Consider the following 13,510-nt stretch of genomic DNA (forward strand, 5'->3'; position numbering starts at 1 on the left):
GCGGGCCCACAGCAGGGTCCGCAGCAGATGCTTCAGCTTCACTTGGGTGGTCCACCGGCTGGTGCATCACCACGGCTGGTTGTTGGTCGCTGGAATCACAAGAGAGGATGGGGGTAGAGACACCTTACCCTGTGATTCCGGAATCTGCGGTTCAGGAATCTGCAGTACTGAGTGTGGAACAGAGTCTAGAACCGGGGTGCACGAACCCCCTGGAACATCGGTTATAGCACACTGACTCGGTGCGAACACAGCGTCGCAGCTGTCCATTTTGGTCAACGTAGCTTGAAAATCTTGTGGTTCTAGAGCAGAGTCTAGAACCGGGGTTATAGCATGTGGAGCCTCCAAAACTTCTGTGGTTGAGGTAGAGGGGTTAACAGCATCGATTACCCCAGTAGAGAGGTCATTCACATCTTTCTCTGCTGGTTCCGGCTCTGGAACCGACCCTGGAACCGGATTTGGAACCGCGGTTAGAGTGCTTGAGCCCTCCGAAACTTCTGTGAGGGGGGTAAGTTGATTACCTGCATTGACCTGTCCAGTATGGAAGTCGATCGCTTCTTCCTTGGAGGGTTCCGTAGGCCGCAGCAGCACGGGCTTCAGGAACTGTGCCCCGCAGCAGGCACATTTGGGTCCCCAGGTCAATTTTCCACCTGGGAAGTCACACTGAGTACAAACACATCGTATGCACACCTCTTTGGCCACCCTTGCCACCTGATAGTCTATTGGTGGCCCACAGGGGTTAATGTCCATACCACCAGACAAATTTAAGTCATTTTGCGAACATGGGCACAAAAGAAAAGATAAGCTCCCTCCTTTTCTTCACCATACTCCATACAACTGAGGGTGTGTTTCTCTGCATCCTGTACTTTCCTTATGGGGAACAGAAATTGCTGATTGCTGTTCGCTGTGCTCACTCCCCCTGGTGGAATTTAAAGGAGGGGCAGCACACTCTTTCAATGCGTGTTTCTGGCTCTGCACTAAGTCACTCACATTGCGGGGGCGGGGCTCTGGTTTTCCCGCCAGTCCTGGACAGATTTTTGCAAAAAAACATTTTGGTGCAGCCTGGCAGTCAGCAGCACGTGTGGCATTTTGATTTGACGGGAGCCACCATTTTAGGTGGGACTCATTGTTAGCATTCCCTGTTGCAGGAGCCTCCATTTTGATCACAGTCCGGTTAACAACACTGGGGCTCTCGGTGCATGAAGGAACTGCCAAATCAGGGTAAATAAAGGGGCACCCATCGGTCGGACCCTCGGGCAGATTCAGACATTGGGGGCCATCTTCCTCGCTTATGGCATGGCCTACATTCATCAGAATAGTACTCCATTGCAAGGTGAGATCATACCTTCGCCCTCTGACCCACGTACGAGCTAGCCCGGGGAGTTTCCGAACATGCACCTGGACATCCAGCAAGGACACGCAAGCAGTAACTCCCCCCACGGCAACCAGGTGGTTGGGAGTCGTGCTAACTTCAAGGCCCATGTGTAGACCTCCTGCCTTGAGAGCACCCACATGGTGGAAAATTAAATGAACAATTTGACACAAAAATAGAATAGGGCACCCCAGGTCTGATCTCAGCAGCGCCTCCAAATGTAACGGGTATTCCCCCACCCAATCGCATATAGAGTGTATGTGAGGGGGAACCTATATGTTACCAGGTGTGGTGCTTTACCTGTTAGGCTCACATGAGGCCTGAGCCTCCACCAATGAGAGCCTGGGGTGTATCCTCTCGAACAATACTACATGGTGCAGCGCCTCCATCTGCGATAGCACCCAGCAGAGCGGGAGTTGTTCCTCACAGGACACATACAAATGAACACATACACTGGATGTAAAATAGCAACAGTCTTTACTATATGTAGAATATAGGTAGTAAATGCAAACCGCGCTCTTGCTTCCTAACAGGATCTTGAAGTAGATCAACTCTTCCCTCTTGCAGCTGATGTGATGTGAAGGCACCCCTCCTCCAGTGATCCCGTCGTAGGATGGCTCCAAACGTCAGGTGTCAATGAAAAATAAAACACAAGAGCGCACCAAGGGTCAAGATTTAATAAAACAATATGATAATAACAAGTAAAAACTTACATATAAGGATATATAAGTCCAGTAGAGCAGTGCAGGGGCAACAGTCTTGGTGGTGTTCTAGGCGCAGGGGGATGGTGCTGAGGCTTACTGGTCAGTCCCGCGCGCTGGGGCTGGCTGGCTCGGCACCACGTTGTTGTTACTTCCAGGTTGCGGCTTCTCGCAGGACCCGTGAATAGTAGCCCACCACAATCGCCGGTTCTCCAATAGGAAACTCACTCCGGTGAACCGAAGGAGTCTCTAACTGTTAGTAAGAGTACTGGGACTTGTTCCACCAATAGGCTGAATACCAATAGCACTGTATGAGCTAAGCCTCAGCACCATCCCCCTGCGCCTAGGACACCACCAAGACTGTTGCCCCTGCACTGCTCTACTGGACTTATATATCCTTATATGTAAGTTTTTACTTGTTATTATCATATTGTTTTATTAAATCTTGACCCTTGGTGCGCTCTTGTGTTTTATTTTTCATATGTAGAATATAGCTTAACACATACATCAGCAATACACAACAAAATATATGTACCGCCCTCTGCCACTAGCTGGCAACTTTAACCTTGCCCTAACTGGGCTATAACCTTCTTAGCCCCTAACTGGGCTATACACTTACACCCCCTTCCCAACCCCGTGTCCAAAGAGTCCAAGCCCACCCAAGTGTGTGAACAGGCCTGTCACATGTGAGGAGCAAGTTAAAGTTGGTGCACGTGTGGAAGGTTGTAAATACCTGCCCAGGTGTCTCTACACCTGGGTGTCTTCGCAAAGGATCTACCAGCGCCGCTTGGTACAGCGCTGATCTGTACCTCCGCGTGGGATGGGGTCCAGCCGCACGTCCCACCGTAAGGACGGTCTCTGGATCAGCAACGCAGCACACAGGAACATTCAACATACACTATACTGGGTCCCTGTAACAAAGAACTGCACAGTGTCTCTCCCTCTCCATACACTAATGAACTGTACAGGGTCTGTCACTAGGTCCCTGCCTAGCACACAGCTGAAGGGACACAGGGTCCTTACCTAAGAGCCTGTCCCAATGACCACCCACCCTCACTAGTGGGGAGTCAGGTCCTCAACTCTAGCCTGGGGATTTCTAGCCTAGGGCAGAAGCTCGCAGCTCTCTGCCCCCCTTCTTTCCCCCTCTGTCTCCTAAGTCTGACTGACTCATGTGCTTCACTGTCTGCTTCCTGACTCTGCACACAACATTGTATCCAATTCCCTGCTGCAGAGAATCTGCAAGTCTCAGTGGCTGGCTGGCTGCAGGTGACAGGGATCATAGGGCATTCCCCAGAGGCTGCGGGGAGATGTAGTCCACTCAGGGCCTCTTTCCTATGGGGACCGCGTGCGCGATCTCTACTGCGCCTGTGCGAAGCTGTAATGGCCGCCGCTACGCTTAACTGCGCCTCGCAACCTCCCAGAGCTCCTGCACACTTGTAATGGCCACTGCTACCCTTGCCAACCTCAGCGCAATGCGCGAACCTCGCGCCAACCACAACACGGTCGCCGCAGCTATCTGCGCATGCGCAACCCTTCGTGCATGCGCGAGCATCAGGACCTTGACGGTGCCGGCCCAGATGGCGGCGCCAACCGGGAGAAGTCGCCGTCCCCTTCCCCCACTGCCACAGGGGTAAGGCAGGGGGCAAAGGTAGATCAGGGGAACCGGGGGTGACCCCCTTACAATTGTAAGCTTAAAAATTGTATTGTTAATATTTATGCTTAGCAAACTGCCATCACAAACGTTTTTCTCTTGTCTGCACTTGCTATTTAAAAATACATATGTCAATAGAAATATTGTTAAGCCATTATGTACTATTTTTTTGTTACATTGGAAAAAGAATTAATGCCTTTCTAAAACCTAGCAAACTGATGATTTCTTGCACAATCCCTTTAATTCTAATTCCTTTTGTATAACAAAAATGGACATTTTTCTGAAGTAACACCAATACAAAATATGCTTGTAAAAGAAACTGTGGAATTAGGCCTCAGCACAGCTCGGCCACGTACAAGGGGTGGACAAGAAAGTACTCATGCTCCCGGGGACAGTAAATTATGCTACATCTGTATCTCTGATTTCTGTGCAGAGCCTGAGGTACCCCTTGTTGATCATAAGACTCCCACGTCAAAGACAAGTTTACCTCTCACTGAATCCTCTGCAGTTTCTGATGTACCCATGTCTAATCCTAAAATTCCCACATCAAAGACTAGTTTTCTTCATACTGATTTCCTTACAGTACCTTATTTAACTGTTGATGATTCTGGGACTTTGTGGACGGACGTTCATAGAGGTACACAATTAGGAGGCTTTATAATGTGAAATTATAATAGGCTTTATTGTGCCTGTTCCTTTTTATCAGGAAAATTATCCAAACACAGGAGGGGGAACAAAGCTTCCATTCACTTGGGAGTAATTCTAGTGAAAACACTATGCAACCAATTCACATCTCCCTAGTCAAGCATTTCTTCCCAGCCCCAAACATAGCATGAAAATAAGCAGATATAAGCAGTCTCTTAATAATGAAAGTCTTATCTGTTTATCAGCTGTAGAGTAAGCTTCTCTGCTCTCCTGGAACCGCACTGAGCGTGCACAGAAAATCAGCATCCAGGTTTAGAAGTCTTATTTGTGCCTTGTGTCTTGAAAGCAGCTCTGCTAACTTTTGGTAGAGCTCAAAACAAGTGTGTCTCCAAGTTCATCTCAGGTGTCAGCTAAAGAGTTCTCCCTTCCTGTTTCAAAAGACAGGCTTTCTAAGCCATCTAATTCAGGCAGGTGGTGTTTAGTAATTAACTACAAGAGGTTAACCACCACACTGCTGGATTAAAGACACATTACTGAACAGGGATAAGTCCCCTGTTACAGACTTCAACTCCAAAGACAAGTTTATGTTTTGCTAATTATACTGCAGTGTTTGAAGTACCATAAAAAACAGGTTTACCTCTCACTAATTTTCCTGCAGGACCTAATATAATCAACACTGATTCAAAGGATCCCACTTTAAAGACAGATTTACTGCTTTATCTGATGCATCCTCTGCTAATTCTATGACCCCCATTGAAAAGACCGTTTTTTTTGTACACAGATTCTCTTGCAGAGACTGATGTATCCATGGCAGATTCCTGGTACCCCGTTGGAGCTTATGTATTGTCACTGTAAATTGTAGGCCGGTACTTTGCACATATATCTAGTGTGCAGGGGCGCAGCTATAGCCCAGGCAGCCCGGGGGCCTGTGCTCTTGGGGGGACTGCTCTCCCTCGCTGTCGGCAGCCCGGCCCCCTGCCCGCACATTAATTCCTTGCAGCTTGCAGGACGTACAGAAGGAAATTCCTTCCACTGCAGGTGGGCGGGGCCCTGAGATGCTGTAGGCAGCAAAGTGGGGAAACTCCTTCCTCTGCAGTGCCTCCGTAGGTGGGTGAGGCCGGGGCCCCAAGTAATGCAGCATGGGACTGGAGCTGCAGTCTGAGAGACAGGCTGGTAAAGGTAAGAGGGAGAAGAAGGGTTAAATCGCATTGGTAAAAACAGACATGAAAGGGAAGAAGACAGAAAAGAAGAGACACAAAGAGAAAATGAAGTACAAGAGAGAGAAATACATGAGAGAGAGAGAGCGAGCAGAGAGCAAAGAGAGAGACCAGAGAGAGAGACCAGAGAGAGAGAGAGAGACCCCAGAGAGAGAGGCAGAGAGAGACAGGCAGAGGCAGAGAGAGAGGGCAGGCAGAGAGAGAGGGGCAGAGAGAGGGCCAGAGAGAGAGAGGCAGGGGCAGAGAGTGAGAGGGGCAGAGAGAGAGATGGAGAGAAGCAGGGGCAGAGAGAGAGGGGCAGAGAGAGAGAGAGGGGGGCAGAGAGAGAGCAGAGACATGAGGGGGTTCTGAATTTTTTTTTGCCCGGGTGCCCGCACAGGTCTAGCTATGCCACTGGTAGTGTGGTACCAATTTTCCTATGACTCCTTGGGGGATCCTCTTCATAGGCAGTCTGTCTCCTGCTCCATTTCTTCGCATCAGGGTTTTCCGCTGATCAGCTCTCCTGTCTTCTCATGGGACACATGCAGGTTCCATTATGCAGGAGGCTCTATGCAGGGGGCTGCTCCCCCCCCCCCCCCCCCACCACCCTTTCTTCTGGTTCTCCCTTGACCTAACAGTTACGATTCAGTTCTTTATCTCTTGACATAGTTAATTTTAGATCAACATTTAGTTATACTGTATATAGTTGCCAATGTATGATGGTTTAACTTTATTTAGGATCTGAATTGTATTCATTGTATGTCAATGTTGCCAGTACTTTTTTCCTGTAGCCTTTGGATTATGTTGCTATGGTTTTAATATACCCCAGTCAAACATTGCACCTTAGATAGTTTAGGTACTATAGATACTCAAGTATATCTTTATACTTCACACGTTATAAGTTTGATAAATTAAACTGTATTTTTTTAGGGTATCATGAGTATTTCTGTGGACTATTTAATTATATATATTTAGTCACACAGGTGCATGTGAATGACGTCGGGTCAATTAGTCTGCTTTCGCAGGCTTTTTTATTTAAATGTTTGGTTCAGACCTCACCTCCCCACTCCAAGACGAAGTGCTGCTCCATAGCGTGAAACGCGTTGAGGGGGAGGCTGAGGTGTAGCCTGGGTTTTCTATATGTGTGATGTCGGAATAAAGCCAGTTCTCTTACACATACCGGAAGTTGCTTGGATTCTTTGCCGCCTGCAGTAGCGCCGGATTCTTTCTCCACTCCAGGCTCTGGATACAGCCTCACTTCCTCAGCTCTACACAGATCTGATCTGTCATGGCTGCCCTCCATCTCTTCAAGTTCACTCCCCCTCCTAGTCCCTCCTTCTTCACTAACCTTGCTACTGGCTTATCACAGTCACATGTTCATGGAGGGGAACCTGCTAGGGGGCAGTGTCCTGGTGTTGCTGGGCAGACACAGCGGCTTACACATGTAAGCCACCGATTCTAGGAGGAGAAAATACGTGATTTGTGATTCTGTTTAAAGCAGTTGGAGTAGACCAGGAGTGCACAGACTTTGAGTATCTAGAATCCACTTTTGCCAGCCTCATCCTAACGTGATCAATCACCAGTAAAGTTGACAAAAAAATTATTTCACTGTCTCGTCTCTCTCTGTCTCCTCTGCTGCTGTCTCCTCTCTCTCACTGTCTCTATCTACTCTCTGTCACGGTCCCCGCTTTCTTTGTCCTTCTGTCACTGCCCCCACTCTCTCTGTCTCTCTATCTCTATCCTTCTGTCACAGTCTCCAGAAAATGTCAGGGCTAGCTTTAGCAAATGCAGGACTCTGTGCGGTATCCTGTACCATGCCTCCTTGTGCAATTGTACAAGAGTAAACAACACTGTATGGTGCTCTAGCACAGACCTGACCACTTGCTGGGTAATTTATATGTTAGAACATAATTCCATATCCTTGAAGTGTCCCACGCTTAAATGAACCCTCTATTCATGTCACACCATTTCCATTGCATCAATAAGCTGGAAGAGCAACATCTCTTGATTGATGAATACTCACACTTGCTTGTGTCCAGTCTCATAAATTGAATAGGATTTCTATGGTGTATAAAGAGCAAATCACTCACTGTTTGTAGAAGGGTCTTCTGTGGGTCTTTTCTTCATGGATGTGTGCTGCCTGTTCTCCAGAATATCCACAGGTTCGACAGGGAGAGATGGAGCACTACAGGAAAAACTGCTAGAGAGTGTGTTCCCAATAAAAAGGTTTATTGGATCAGAGCATAGTACACAAAAAATGAGCCCTAGGGCCCCCACCAACGCGTTTCGAGCTTCCGCTCTTTCTCAAGATGCACCTTGAGAAAGAGCGGAAGCTCGAAACACGTTGGTGGGGGCCCTAGGGCTCATTTTTTGTGTACTATGCTCTGATCCAATAAACCTTTTTATTGGGAACACACTCTCTAGCAGTTTTTCCTGTAGTGCTCCATCTCTCCCTGTCGAATCCTTGTGCAATTGACTCTGTTATTGGTCCTGCCCATGAAACATGTGGCCAGGGACTGATAATAGGGAACACAAAATAAAGTTTATATCTCCTTCTCTCTCTCTCCCTCTCCTCCTTTCTCTCTCCTCCTATCTCACCCCCTTCTCTTATCTACTCCACTTCCCACCTATCTCAACGCCCTATCTTTCTACCGCCAGGGCATTTCCACAGTCTAACTGTGGTGAGTCGCGATTAATGTCCTGAGCACCCCAAAAGTAGACTAATGCAGACCAATTCAATCAACACTGAGGGACTTCCAAACTGCCCATAAATTACACTTTGAGCGAAGTGCTTGAACAATCTGAAGTTCGGAACAAAACTATAACCACTGTATTAAATTACAATCCAGCGACAAATTAACTAATACAAATATTATGATGTGATTGCCTAGTAACCAAGGATGTTGAACAACAATGCAAATCATGAGCTTATACCCAGATGGAAGATGCAGTAATCACTTACTAATGAATGCAAATCAGGTAAATTGTGTCTTCCCATCCAGCATAACAAATTGAAAAAAACTGTTGTGACCAGTAAGATGCATTGCTGGACCTGCCGGTGAACCACTTCTATTGCATCGGCGGCTTTCATTACCTTAGAGTTGCCCCTGCTGAATCTTCTTATATAAACACCCTTGGCTTTCTGGTGATTAAACAGATATGATAACATTCTGTTGAGTTGGACAGCTAAATGAAATGCACTTTTTTAAATGTAGAAAATGTATCAGCCTCAATACAGCATGTACATTTACATTTTTATTTTAACATTATGGGCCTCATGCAGAGAGCAGCGAATTTTAAAATTGGCGAATTTAATAAAAAGGAGCTTTTTTGGAGAGTTTTAATCTCCATATGCAGAAAAGTGCGAATTCTGCTATGTTTAACATGGATGCGTCTGGCGAGTTTAAATTGGCGAGATGCGCGCTTCAGAAATGTGTTAAAACAAATTCGCGCCTTTTTTTTCCCCTTTGCAATGGCCGCGAGCGGCAGTTTTTTTTGGCGAGGCAAAACGGAGACAATCGCGCCATTTTATTGGCGCGAACAGCCGCTAGATGCCGTTCGCGCCTCTCTGCATACGGATATTTTTTAAACTGGCGAGATTGCGGTTCTCGCCAGCCGCGAGGCGAGTTTTACAAATAGAAAAGAAAAATTGGCGCGTTTTTCGGAAATCTCCATTTTCTGCTGTTTTCTGCGCGATTATCTCCAAAAAATGGCGAATTTCGAAAATTCGCAGCTCTCTGCATAGGCCCCTATGAGTCTATAGTTTAAATAATAATACAACCCCATGATTACCACGTACCAGTGAGAATACTAGTGAATTATTTGTTAATAGTACTGTATCTAGGAGAAGAAGAAAAAGAGCATATATGTAACAGGGGAAAATGTATAAAAATGGTGCAAACAAAAAGCAAAAACATTAAGCTGCGTCAATTTGCACCAGCTACATACAGTATGTACTGCATGAAGCTTTTCAGATCTTACATATAGTTACATAGTAGATGAGGCTGAAAAAAGACGTACGTCCATCAAGTTCAACCTATGCTAAATTTAGACGACAGATACTTTATCCTACAGTATGTCCTTAATTACAGTATATTGATCCAGAGGAAGGCAAACAAAAAAAAAACCCCAGTAAAATATAATCCAATGAGATCTCATAAGGGGAAAAACACATTCATTCCTGACTTTAAAATTGGCAATCAGATTACTCCCTGGATCAAGAGGAAAAAGGATGAAGAAAGCAGTGCACAGCCAAGGGAGAAGGGTCCAAAAAACCTTGTTCTTTATTAAATAATGGTTACAAATTGGAGGTTCACCACCCTCCTATGTGTTTCATTTATTTATTTATAAAATGTTTTACCAGGAAGTAATACATTGAGAGTTACCTCTCGTTTTCAAGTATGTCCTGGGCACAGAGTAAGACAAATAATACATGGTTACAAATACAGTTACATAAATGAACAGGGTATACAATATACACAAGACATTGCGTGCACAGTTAAAGAAAATATATATTATGGGCGTATGAAACAGTTACAGACCAGATAAAAATGTGAGACAGCGTACAGTGAAGTATTTTATCAAGGAGTGCGAGACACGTAGGGGGATGGTGTACTGCGCCTCCTTTATCTGCTAGTTTGATGGGGATGTTGGGGCTGCTTTGCAGTTCCTTGGTTGCAGATCTCTCCATGTGGGAAAGGTGTTACATTATTTGTTTTCGCTGTGCTGAAACAAGTGAGAAACTCGCAACCTGAAACCTTCTATATAGCTGTCTAGTTTGCTGTTGGGTCCTGTTGGTGCCGTGAGATAGGAGGAGATAGGTGTTCCTCTTATTGTTGTTGTGCTCTGTCATTCTGGGGTACTCTCTGTTTTTTGTGGAAATATTCTTTCAGTCATAATCTCCTGAAGAATTCTTCTAGGTCTGAGTAACAAATTAAAAGAATGTATTCCCATGGATACTGTCAAAGATCCTTTGCTGAGTAGTACAGATTATGCAAACAGATTAGGAATACATTCTGGAATTAAGGCTGTAAATCCAGGCCACAGTGAACAGTTATGTGCCCTTTTAAAGTTCCTGTTTAATAAATGCATGGTGTTAGTAGCTTGTTATATTGACAACCGAATGCTTTATTACCTAGGAATCTTGCCTCAAAACCTGTCAACTGCCACAGTCTTTCATAAAGGGCTTAAAATTCTTATCTAATTGTCTTTAAAAGTCAATTGGGCAAGAAGACTGCATGACAGGAATTTATTTTCCATAATCTTTGTTTCATATTTTTCAGCACATTTCCAATAAAATCAATAAATCTAACAAGAACAGTTTACTGTCTTGAATGGCTTTCAAAGGCATCCAAAATGAATAATTTTATAATAAGGTAACCAGTGAGTAAGTTTTCACAATTAAAGCAAGTCGCTTACTGCCAGCAATTGAACATTTCCAATATAAGTCAGTGAAATTTAGCATTCAATGCCGACTCAGCAACCCATATAGTCACCACGGCCCATAATGCTGCAACAAGGGTGATGCTGAGCGGGTGCCCGTGAGCTCTCCTCGGCGCTCATCTTCAGGAGTACAAATATATATCTGTAGCACTGTGGTCTGATCACCTGACATACTCATAACCTATCAGAGGACAGCAAGTAAACAACCAATGCAAGCGTTGGAGAACCAATAACAGCAAAATATTGTTAAACCAATCACAGACAATCATATTCTGGCCAGTAACTTCCAAATTCAATTAAAAAAAGTATATTCTGCCCCTGAACTTCTCAAAATCTGCCTATGAACTCAATAAAAAAAAGTATATTCTGCCCATGAACTTGTGAACTTCTGCCTGTCAACTGACTAAAATAAAGTCTTCCAACTGTATAAATACTGGTGTTGTGCTGTGCTGTGCTGTTCCCTGCTGTGCCATGCTGTGGTGTGCTGTGCCCTGCTGTGCCCTGCTGTGCCGTGCTGCACCCTACTATGCCCTTCTGTGTTGTGGTGTGCTGTGCCCTGCTGTGCCATGCTCTGCTGTGCCGTGGTGTACTGGTCCCTGCTGTGCCATGCTCTGCTGTGCCCAGCCCTGCTGTGCTCTGCTGTTGTGTGCATTGCTGTGTCGTGCCCTGCTGTTCTCTGCTGTTCCGTGCCCTGCTGTGCTGTGCCATGCCCTGCTGTGCTCTGCTGTTGTGTGCATTGCTGTGTCGTGCCCTGCTGTTCTCTGCTGTTCCGTGCCCTGCTGTGCTGTGCCATGCCCTGCTGTGCTCTGCTGTGCTGTGCCATGCCCTGCTGTGCTGTGCCGTGTTGTAGAGTAAATTGTACAATAGAATCACTAATTTCAGACGTATCGCTTAGAGATCCTCTGTGGAATCAAAAAAATAAATGGTACCATGACTGGATTCTGTAGAAGGAGTCAGGTACTACCAGACATACAGTACATCCATCCAATGTAATACCCAATATAGGAAAAAAATGGGGTACCTCCATAAGTCCAGTACAGGCATACCCCAGTTTAAGGTCACTCACTTTAAGTACACTCGTGAGTAAGGACATATCGGCAAACGGCAGCTCACGCATGCGCCTGTCAGCTAGTCCTGAACAGCAATACCGGCTCCCTACCTGTACCGAAGCTGTGCGCAAGCGGAGAGACTATAGAGCCTGTTACAAATGCGTTATTTACATCAGTTATGCATGTACATTACGATTGCAGTACAGAACATGCATCGATAAGTGGGGGTAAAGGTTGTGCTTCACTTTAAGTACATTTTTGCTTTACATACATGCTCCGGTCCCATTGCTTACAGTACGTTAATGCGGGGTATGCCTGTATACCATATCAAAAAGCAGGTCTGGGGAGACTAGTGAATAGTGTAACCTATCAATATACACAAACAGCAATTCCTGACACAAAATAAACCCACTACTATAATAACATCAATAGTATCCACATGATCAGAACTCACTATTATGGAGTCCTGGGAGGTCCAATGATGTGCATCCGTGAGAATAAACAGCAAGATGAATAGAAAAGAATGGAGCACTATCCACGAAGCCATGATGAAGCTCTATATGCACGAAATGCGTTATGTTTTGCTGCCTCGTTAGGGGTCTTTTGTATGGTCCAATAAGCCTACTTATTTTTATGAGTGAGCCCCCTCTGGATCTTTCTTCGCTTCGTGGATAGTGCTACATTTTTTTCTATTCATCATGACTGGATTCTGCATGATAAACTATGTAAGGAGATTTCTGAAATATTGGCCATCCCTTGTAAGTTATGTGTTACATTATTTAAAATAGTTGAATTATTTTTCATAAAATGTGTATCGATTTTTCTTTTTAAAAGTCTTATCAAATTAACAAAATTAACTATTTAGGTAATTTGATATTTACATTTCCACCGCATGTGTTATTGCTTGTTAATAAACAATGGCATACAATGATTAGTTATTTGCTAGTGTTGATGCTATTTATAGAGCTTTTTTTCTATCAATGTTCTTTAAATATATATGTATTAGCCGAATAATTGATTTATTAAATGATTTTTAACCAGTCTAATTTGTAAAATCTTGATATATTTCCATAAAAAATGTTGTATTGAAAAATTAATCATGATTTTATATTCATTTTTAATTTAAAATTTTTAAGGTGAAATATGCAAAGAGAAGTGGAAGAACCTTCGTGATGCGTTCCGGAGGGAGCTAAAGAAAAATAGAGTTCCCCGTTCCGGTGATGCTGGTCCAAGCGGCAGAGACTTTGGTTCATCCTGGCCGTTTTTCAAAACGATGCTGTTCTTGCAGGACCAAATAATGCGTGCAAGAACAGTATCTAACTTGGAGACGTGTATAATAACCCTGGAACCTGTTATTGAGCCAGCAGTGGAGGTAACAACAGAAGAGGATTTGTTGTTGCTGCCTTCTACCTCACATGAACCACCAGCAAAAAAAAACCATAGGGCTTCTAGTGGTA

This window comes from Ascaphus truei, chromosome 1 (assembly GCF_040206685.1).
Source record: "Ascaphus truei isolate aAscTru1 chromosome 1, aAscTru1.hap1, whole genome shotgun sequence".
Taxonomy (NCBI): Eukaryota; Metazoa; Chordata; class Amphibia; order Anura; family Ascaphidae; genus Ascaphus; species Ascaphus truei.